At 42.0% G+C, this 10,225-nt stretch overlaps 1 long non-coding RNA gene across 1 annotated transcript; it reads left to right on the top strand.

Moving 5' to 3' along the window:
• The first annotated feature begins 1,178 nt into the window (after positions 1 to 1,178).
• On the top strand, positions 1,179 to 3,103 carry LOC120935447. The gene is made up of 2 exons (XR_005748492.1): positions 1,179 to 1,315; positions 2,387 to 3,103. It is a non-coding gene; the product is annotated as an uncharacterized LOC120935447 (long non-coding RNA).
• Positions 3,104 to 10,225: the final 7,122 nt, after the last annotated feature.

Raw genomic sequence — 10,225 nt, forward strand, 5'->3', positions numbered from 1 at the left:
AAAAACATTGTTTTTTCTAGAGCCTGAAAAACGTTGTTTTTTACAACCTCGAAAAATGATCGTGTGTACGTGGCATAACTCTTAATCCCAGCAGTTACTGACAACTGTAGTCCCAAGTGATGATCTGTAACCAATCACAGTAGTTCCCATCATGTCACAGGACAGAGTATACAGCTCAGCCTCACAGATCAGGGTACAGTTGTGCTCATAAGTTTACATACCCTGGCAGAATTTATGATTTCTTGGTAATTTTTCAGAGAATATGAATGATAACACAAAAACTTTTCTTTCACTCATGGTAAGGGTTTGGCTGAAGCCATTTTTTAACAATCAACAGTGTTTACTCTTTTTAAATCATAATCACAACAGAAACTACCCAAATGACCCTGATTAAAAGTTTACATACCCTAGTTCTTATTATCGTGTATGCCTCCTTTAACATCAATGACAGCTTGAAATATTTTTGGATGAGGCTCTTTATCCTCCAAGTGGAAGAGGGAAGAACATGTGGGACTTTGTATGAATCAAGCAGCCAAGGAGGAAACACGTCAAAGTGTGTCTGGTGGGTAGGAAATGGTAAACAAGAACCATGTATGTAGCACAATAACACTATTTGTAGCCATTGAGTAAAACATAAATGATACAATTTATTGCACATAGATTTGAGAACATAATAATGACATAACATGGTACCATGTGGGCTCATTGCCACCAATAACCCTTGGCTACCTTGGAGCATCACTCCCTAGAGCCTTACACGTTACTCCCTCTTTTTCTTTCATGGACACCATGCACTTCAAGGATTGTTGTGTTGACTTATCAACATCACAGTGGTAACTATTTTTTCCTTTTGGTGGTTATTACCACCCTTACTTTCTATAATGTTTGTTTCCAGCACTGGTCCAGCCAGATCTACTTTCCTGCCCATATCTTGGGTGTTAACATAATTTATTATCCCTTCACTACCTTATTACTCAGTCTACCCCTGATACAAGGTTTTCACCATAATTACCTTTTTGGTCTTTGTTACCAACTCTATCACATATACCCAAGTCTTGTCCACTTTCTTTCACATTATTGTACACACCAATAATTGTTCATCCTATCCTATTATCATTATTTTTATTATCATTTTTTAGATGTCCACATTGATACAATTTTCACATTGGAATTCACCATTGGGGAGTACCCGCTTTGATGCTTCAAATTTCATCATTCTGCCTCGGGGTGTGCCGCCTCAGCTCCCGGGGCTGATGACCCCTTATCCGACTTTCGGCCTTCTATGCACATTACCGGAAATGTTGTGGTTCTGCAGGTATGATTGGATGCATACGTATACATACGTAGGGATGTATGTCTTTGTACAGACATCCATATATATATGGTCTCCATCTTTGTTCTTCTAGATCAGTGGTTCTCAACCTTCTAGTGCCGTGACCCCTTGATAAAATTTCCCAAGTTGTGGCGACCCCTAACAGTAAAATTATTTTCGTAGCGTGGGTTGTCAGCACCCAAGGCAAGACAAGTCATTTGCACCCCTAACCCATGGACATTTAGCGCTCCCCGAGTCCCTTCCACTCGTACGGTATTAAACCCCTTATGGTACATTTTACGATGTACCACTCTTCCTCTTTGTTCTCCTTCTTTCCCTTTTATCTCTCTTTATGCTAATTTCTTATTCCCCCCCCCCTATCCCTCCCTCTAGACATCTTTCTTATTATTTTTCTCCCTTTTTCTTTGTTCGCTTCCCCTCTTTTCCTCTCCATTGCATGTATTCTCTATTTTTTATTCATTCTCTTACTGCTTGGTGGGGGGTGGGGGGGAATGGGATGAGTGACAGTGCTGATGGGGGTGGGATGAGTGGCAGTGTTAGGGGGAGTTCTGATCAGCCAACTTCGGTGCTCTTGATCAAGGTCATCTGCTGATCTGAGAACTTTAGTGGGGACTTTTAATGGCAACTCTAATCACAGGTCACTGTGACTCTGGCTTCACTGTGTCTCCGACTTTGTGGTGTCTCATAGCAGTGACACCTATGCCGTAATCAGGAGATAGGGTCTCCTCCAGCCCCTCCCACTTCACATTCCTCATTATTCAGCTGATCTTTAGTCTCTGCCCCCCAGCCATGCGATGAACTTAATGGGCGACTGTGGGCTCCAAGAACAGCCCAGCTGGGCAGTCACAGGCTCCGGGGACAGCCTTTCTGGGCTGTGAAAAGACTGGTAGAGCAGCGCGGGCTTCAGGAATAGCCCAGGATTTGGTGACCCCTGGCAAATTGTCATTCGACCCCCAAGGGGGTCCCGACCCCCAGGTTGAGAACCACTGTTCTAGATGGACACATTACAACTATTATTATTATACTTTTTAACATCGTACATTATTCTTTTAGATTATTACCTACCCTTTCCGCTCCTGATGAGTGGCGTCAGTCACGAAACGCGTAGAGCTACCAGATCTCTATTTCTACCCAGAACACCATTTCTACACATACTAAGCATACTGGAATATACCAATGAACTACAAGTCTATAAAATACCTTTTTTACCTGGAGACACATGCCGATCAGTCTGGTTCTAATACTGTCTGCAATATGAACCCATATGTTACGATGCTATGCTTTTATTATTATGTTATCAAATTGTTTGAAATCTATCATATATATTTGACTACTGGCTACGCATTTGACTACTATGTAACTTATGTGGTCCACTGTAGCCACGTACGACTTACCAGACAATATCTGTCATGTTTTTTCTCCTTGAGCTTATTATTTTTGCTCGCTTATTTATTACTATTGTACCATACTACCAATATTGGGACCATTGGCGTACACCAATGAATCCCAATTTTACTAGTTTTTTCTAAAATGGAGTGACACGTCAGTTAGTCTGGTTTTTATTTTTACATACATTATGAACATGTATGTTGCCAAGCCATATCAACTATATGCCAGCATTATACCTACTATGTATTATATACTACTGTAATTACTGTGCTAACATGCTATGTGTGTGGTTCTTGGTGGCAATGAGCCCACTTGGTACCATGTTATGTCATTATTATGTTCTCAAATCTATGTGCAATAAATTGTATCATTTATGTTTTACTCAATGGCTACAAATAGTGTTATTGTGCTACATACATGGTTCTTGTTTACCATTTCCTACCCACCAGACACACTTTGACGTGTTTCCTCCTTGGCTGCTTGATTCATACAAAGTCCCACATGTTCTTCCCTCTTCCAATTCAACAGGGATGGAGGCTACTGTTTATTTTTGAACATGGCCTCATTTAAAGTCCCACTTAGTTTAGCCTAGGCCCAGCAATTATCAAATTATCCTCTAAGTGTGTTGATGTTCCCCACAGCGCGCGTGTTCTACAGCCCCTCCCCTCTTGTCCGGGAACCTTTGATAGGCAGATCATCCATCTAATCCTGGGATGGGTAACTATCAAAGTTTCCCGGACAAGAGGGGAGGGGCTGTAGAACACGCGCACTGCGGGGAACATCAACACACTTACAGCTATTGAATTGAAAGCTTTAATCTTCCCCGCGGTTTGAACGCGGCGGCAGTTCTGCTCTGCTCTCCTCGCTCGCCCCCCCTGCTCCCAAGCAGTCAGCCAGCCAGACACTCGCCAGCCCTCAAAATTTACTCGCAAAATGCGAGAGGCGAGTGTAAATTTTGAGGGCTGATCTACCATCCACAAACAGATGGCCTGGTCTAACCTTTCAACAAGACCCTAAAAGCCATACTTGAGAAGATGATACAAAAGAATGAGACAATTTTGGACTACCTTTTGCTGACAGTCTTGTTTGCCATTGTGAGGTGCCTCAAACCTCCATGGTGTTGACACTTTTTAAATTGATATCTGGACAGAGACCCTGGGGACTACTTGATCTAGTGAATGAACAATGGGAGAGTAAGTACACACCTCACAAGTGTATGTCTCCCATATATAAGAAGGGATCACAAATGTGATGTTTTTGGTCAAAGAACATGTTCAGACTGCCTAGGTGACACAGCACCAGGTTTATAATAGGTTGGCTATGGTATTATGCTATGCTGTTGTGCCTAGTGCTGGAGGAAGCGCTTTTAGTCTATGAGTTTAACATTTAATTTTTGTTTTAAATAAAGTACATTTTTTAATAGAAAGAGCTCATCCTTTTATGCACCACTTTTAAGCCTGGGTAGACTTAGACAGTCCAAAAGAGGATCAGTAGGACAAGAAAAATGCAGATGGTTGCACACCAACGATCCACTTTATTCGATTGTTAAGACCAAAATGACAGGTGGTGGATCGTTGGTGTGCAGCCATCTGGATTTTTCTTGCCCTACATTGTGCAGCATATAAGCTGGGCTTGCACCCGACTGGAGGAGGGGTATGGGGATGTGTCACAGGTGAACCCACCTAGAGCAGCGATACAGTGTTGTCCAAGAGAGGATCATTATTTGTTGGTGGGCTACTGTTGAACTGTGCTTTAGACCTGACCTTATCTGGTAAGTGAGTGGGGCCACTGGGGGCATTCCGAAGATTGGTGGAAACAAGCACTAGAGCACAAGAGGATTGGGATAAAGCATTATGGATCACATATACAGTATACTCAATAGGCTATAACCATTAAATAGAATGATAGCAGAAGAGTAGAGGGGGAAAAAGAGAGTGAGATGTAAGGTCAGAAATATGGGGGTGGGGGAAATGGGAGGTAGTTGGAAGAGCTGACCAGGAAGGTTAATACTTGACCGATGTTTTAAGGCAGGGTAGAGACTGTTGTCACAGTTCTAACAGTCTCCAATCGAAATTCTGTGAAAGACCCACAGTTTCCATACGTTATGAAATGCTACCTTGAAGTCTAATAGTGAGTTTCTCATTACTCTTAGGCCGCGTACACACGGTCGATCCATCCGATGAGAATGGTCCGACGGACCGTTTTCATCGGTTCACCGCTGAAGCAGACCGATGGTCTGATGTGCGTACACAATCCAATTTTTGAAGGTCTCCAAGGGTTCAAATTCTGGAAAGGAAGGATTTTAAATAATAGGCAGCGATCGATGAGGAGAGAGCAGGCCTCCCAAATACTTGATACTGTCCCAGAGCTGAAGCAAATGTTGGGTAATAGGATTTAGCAGCAACTTGCAATCTTCTTGGGAATGTAGCCACAGCAAGTTATGAATAGACAGGGGAGTGCAGTCCACTGCTTCTAATTCAATCCACAGCAAAGTCTTAAATCTTGCATGGTGTTTAGTTAGTTGTGCGACTTATGCAGCCCGGTAATAGTGCAAGCCCCCCCTTAAAATCTGGTTCGGTACATGACTTGATTTAGAGGTTCTCAGCCATCGGCCCTGGAGTGTAGTATGGGGGGAGGGAATAAAAATTGGTAAAGCTCGAAATGGGTATAACAGTTTGGGTAGGAACTTAATTTTTATGGCCACTGTATGCCCCAGCCAAGATATGTTGTAATAGGTCCAGTTTTAATTTTCTGAAGTAGTAGGGGGTAATTGAAAAGCATCCCTCTTTCACCGAGTCATTTTGACATGTGCTCTATTCCATATTTTATGCAATTATAACTTGTAATTGCTGAAACACCTTTGTTTAAAATGCTCATTATTGACTTTTTTAATAACTCTAAACAGCCTGAATGCAGCAAGTAACGATTGAGTCTTGTACACCGCTAAATATTAGGCCCTATATGGCCACTCTGCAGTAGCCCTAGAAATTCTAAGCTATGAGGCTTGCAGAGTTCCTTACCCAAATGAAGCATTTGTCTTTAGCTTCTCTGTCTCTTCTGCACATTTCACTGTCAGTGACTCATAAAGAGTGACATTCACAAATAAACTGTGGTTACTTTTATCTGATATGCTCTGGCACTGACTGAGCACTACTCACTGCCAGCAAACACACTAAAGTGAGGTTTGGCACCATGTTATGTGTGTGGTCCAATTAACAAAAAATTCAAGGAAGATCTCGCCATAATTAATAACAAGTGCATCATTGCCAAGCTTGCTTAAGTTCCAAACATGGTTTTATGTCATGAAGCCTTTATTTGTACTTCTAAAATGATCAATTGTTTGAGACAATATTTATTTTGCTTTGAATATATTCTCTTTTATTGTTTTGTGCTGTAACATTCTAGTTCAGGAAGGTTTAAAGTGATCATCAGAAATTTGTGTTTTTGTCATGTCTAGTGAATGTTTTATGATGAACAGGCAGCAGTGTTCCCAACTGCGAAATTGTTTAAGCAATGGCTTAATGAGACCCTGTCATTTGGGCCTAGACATATGGAGTTTTTTAAAGAGAATAGAAATAGCTTTTTCCATTATGAATGTTTTAGTGATTTGTTTGAACTGTTAGTTAAAGTTTATGTAACCAAAACTTGGTGGGGAAGGTTAAAACTATCCTGCTAAAAACTAGAAACTAAAATTCTGAATTGTCCCCAACGTCTTGTGCCAGTGACAAAGGTTACCAGGACGAATAAAGGTGTAAATCTCCCCAGCTGGGACCCAGACAAAAAAATAAAATTGACAGCAGTTCTAAGCTTTCTCTACTTTGTTCAAAACAAAAAAAAAAAAGAAAATGTTGCCTTTATATACATTTTATATGTACACTCCCAGACCTTAAAGTTGGACTCTACGTAGCACCCTCCAAGATAGGTTTATAGGATTACATACATTTTGTTCTGCTCACTATAGCCAGTGGAGCTGCTGTTTTTTGTTAGGTAAATTTAGTGTTGCTCATTGTAATCAGAGTTGATTTTTCTGGACTGTTAAGTGCTTCAGCTTCGGCAGGTTTGATTGCTTCTTCTGCTTTCTTTAGAATTGTGTCTCTTCATAGAACATACAGGTGTGGCGTAAGTCAAATGAGCAGCAATATTAATATAGCCCTGGTCAATCACAGGGAGGGTGGCCCTGAAAGCTGCTGGGAGTCTGTACAAATACTCTGAGACACAGAGCTTACTGATATTTTCCTTCATGAGAGGAACAGAGCCTAAGGGGGGCTGGTTGCTCCCATAGGCAACTCTGTCATGTGCTTGCTGTTCATGAGGCCTCAGGTGGGTGACCTGAGGGCCTGCTTTGCTGAAGTTATGGCGAGCTGACTAAGGGTCTTAAAACCATTTATCATTTTCCTTCCGCTTCACAATTATATGCCCCTTTTTGTTGGTCTATCACATAAAATCCCAATAAAAGACATTTACGTTTTTGGATATAGCCTGACAAAATGTGGAAAATTTGAAGGGGTATGAATACTTTTTTAAGGCACAGTCTAATTCACTGTGAAGAGACTCTCCTCTGATTGCTCAAAGAAAGAAAGAAGCTTTTGTGCTTTTAGTGAAAAAGGACTACAGCGCTACTAACAAATAATCTCAAAGAAACCACACAAAAATACCTAAATAATACAGCTGCAATCAAAAAACGGTGAACTAAACCAAATAGTAAATGAATGAAATACTGATGTGCTCGTATTAACTCATGTGCAATGTGAATCGTACATATAATCAAACAATAAAAATTGGTGAAGACAACTCTTAAAGCGGGAGTTCACCCGAAATTTTTTTTTTAACATTAGATTGAGGCTAATTTTACTAAGCAGAATCGGGTGTTTTTTTTTAAATCAATGCAGTACTTACCGTTTTAGAGATCGATGTTCTCCGTGGCTTCCAGGTATGATCTTCGGGACTGGGCATTCCTATTTGATTGACAGCCTTCTGACGGTGGCATACAGCGCGTCACAAGTTGCCGAACGTCGGTGTGGCTCTATACGTCGCCTGCGCACCGACGTTCGGCTACTTTCGGGATATAATATACTATTATATATACGTTGTGATTTTATTTATGCACCTCAGTCACTTTATCTGCACTGTTTGCACATTCATTCAGTACACCTTTTAGATGCACCTTATCTTAGCATTTATAGCATTTTTTATCTTTTAGTCAGGCTATCTGCATGTTTGCATTCATTTATCAATTATACTATTTTGGTTATTTATACATTTTTACCAACACCATTCTATGCTATTGGAGCGCAACACCATCCCTTGATTTTTTCCTTTGAACCCATGATGTAAGCTCACAACAATAGATTCCAAATGCAAATATCACACGTAGAATCAACTCCAGACCTTTTACATTCTTAATTGATAAAGAAATAATGGAGGAGTAGCCCACATCTGGCCATGAAACAGCCTGCGATTCAATTGTCCAATTACTTTTGGTCCCTTAAAAAAGGGGGGGGTGGCTATTCTTAAGAGCTGTAATTCCTAAACCCTTCCTCCGATTTGTATGTACATACCCTGTAATAAAACCTGAGAGTGTGCACTTTCAGCCCATTATATAACTATAGCTTGAATATAGATACCTGAAAAGAAGTAAAATTGTGCCTGTGTGCAAAAATATATGGAGCTAACTGTACATACCTCTATGGCTGCAGCATAGCTGTGAGGTGCAGCTGTCCCCCACCACTGATCACTCAGTTTTCAGTCTGCTCTGAGCAAAGCGTTCTGATTGGCAGTCCCTCTTTTCTGCTCTCCCCTTCCAGTGTTCACTGGCGCACCGGGCTGGGGAGTGGGCAAGAGCAGCTCACTCAGGCTCTTGGTGATGTGATGAGAGGCTGAGCCAGCTGCTGATCAGGCATCTATTAGGGTGCATCCTGACATTATTGTCTGGATCCTTCCAGAGCCTGGAGTGGCTCTGTGACATCAGCAGGCTTTAGGTGACAGGAGAACACAAGTAAGTGCACTCCTGTGACCCACAAGAGAAGAATAGCCAAAAAAGCTTTGTCCATTCTTCTGTTTAAAGGCATGGTAAATATTCCTACCTGCACCTTTCTTTTTTTTCCCCTGTACACAGTCTATAGCGGAGAAAATCTTTACATTCCTGTAAAGAGATTGGTCTCTTGTGGTCCCATCATTACATAGTAAGGCAAACAAACAACACAGGGAATATAAATACACTAATGCCTTTGGAAGTGCATTTGGAAATGTGCAATGCTTTTTTTCTAAAAAAAAAAAATATATATATTTTATCTAGGCAAGTTAGATTTAATGTCAAGTTAACTGACACTGATGAACATGCTGAGCATCTAGGTTTCAATGACTCCTGTGTAGGGAAGGGTTAAAGGGGTTGTAAAGCTTTGTGTTTTTTCACCTTAATGCATCCTATGCATTAAGGTGAAAAAACATTCGATGCTTACAAGCCCCCCAGCCCCCCCCCCCCCCGTTTACTTACCTGAGCCCTCGAAAGTCCCGCATGTTGTGAAGGCGCTGGCTTCTCGGCCCGGTCTTCTTGGCTGTTCTCGGCTCTTCATTGGATGATTGATATCAGTGCAGCCATTGGCTCCCACTGCTGTCAATCAACTCAATGACGTGGCAGGGCCGAGTGATACACTTCGCGGCTATGGCCGCCGCCTGTATCACGGGAGCGCGCCCGCAAGCTAACACCCTTGGGAGAGCGCTTCCGGGGGGCTGGGCCGAGTGATACACTTGGCGGCTATGGCCACCGACTGTATCACGGGAGCGAACACCCTTAGGAGAGCGCTTCCCAGAAGGGGGATAGCTCTTGTGGGGAGGAGCCGAGACAGCCGCCAAAGGGACCCCAGAAAACGAAGATCTGGGCCACTCTGTGCAAAATTAACTGCACAGTGGAGGTAAGTATGACATGTTTGTTATTTAAAAAAAAAAAAAGAACCTTTACAAACCCTTTAAGTGGGTGATTTATGCAGGCCGTAGATGGTGTAATTTTCTTTCCTGCAACCCCAGGTTACAGGAAAGAATATTGCTAAATTCTCCCATCAACAGTCATTGTTAATGGGGAAATCCCTCCCATGGAGCTATTGTGTTCCCTTTGTGGAGGAGCGTGGGGAGCCGTCTCTGCTGGGAGAACACAGTGATTATTGCTACATTGTGTACATTCAGCCTACTCATAGATGGTTTAAATCTTGGCTGGTCCCTGCTTAACCAGCCGAGATTTTAATCATTTATGCCCGGCATCTACTGTAGATAGTGGAAAGTCTGATACTTAGTATGGCTGGGTTCACACTGATACTACACAACAGTCATACGACTTTCATCCTACTTTGCTCTGCGACATCAGTCCTACATCGGACCTACATTGGTCCTGCATCCATCTGACTTGAATGAACAGAATACTACTTTGATCCAACTTTGTGATAGTCTGACTTGTCCTTTGACCAATCACCATGTCGGATGTCAAATGTCGAATGGTTAGGACAGGGATCT

This window comes from Rana temporaria, chromosome 4 (genome assembly GCF_905171775.1).
Source record: "Rana temporaria chromosome 4, aRanTem1.1, whole genome shotgun sequence".
NCBI classification, from domain to species: domain Eukaryota; kingdom Metazoa; phylum Chordata; class Amphibia; order Anura; family Ranidae; genus Rana; species Rana temporaria.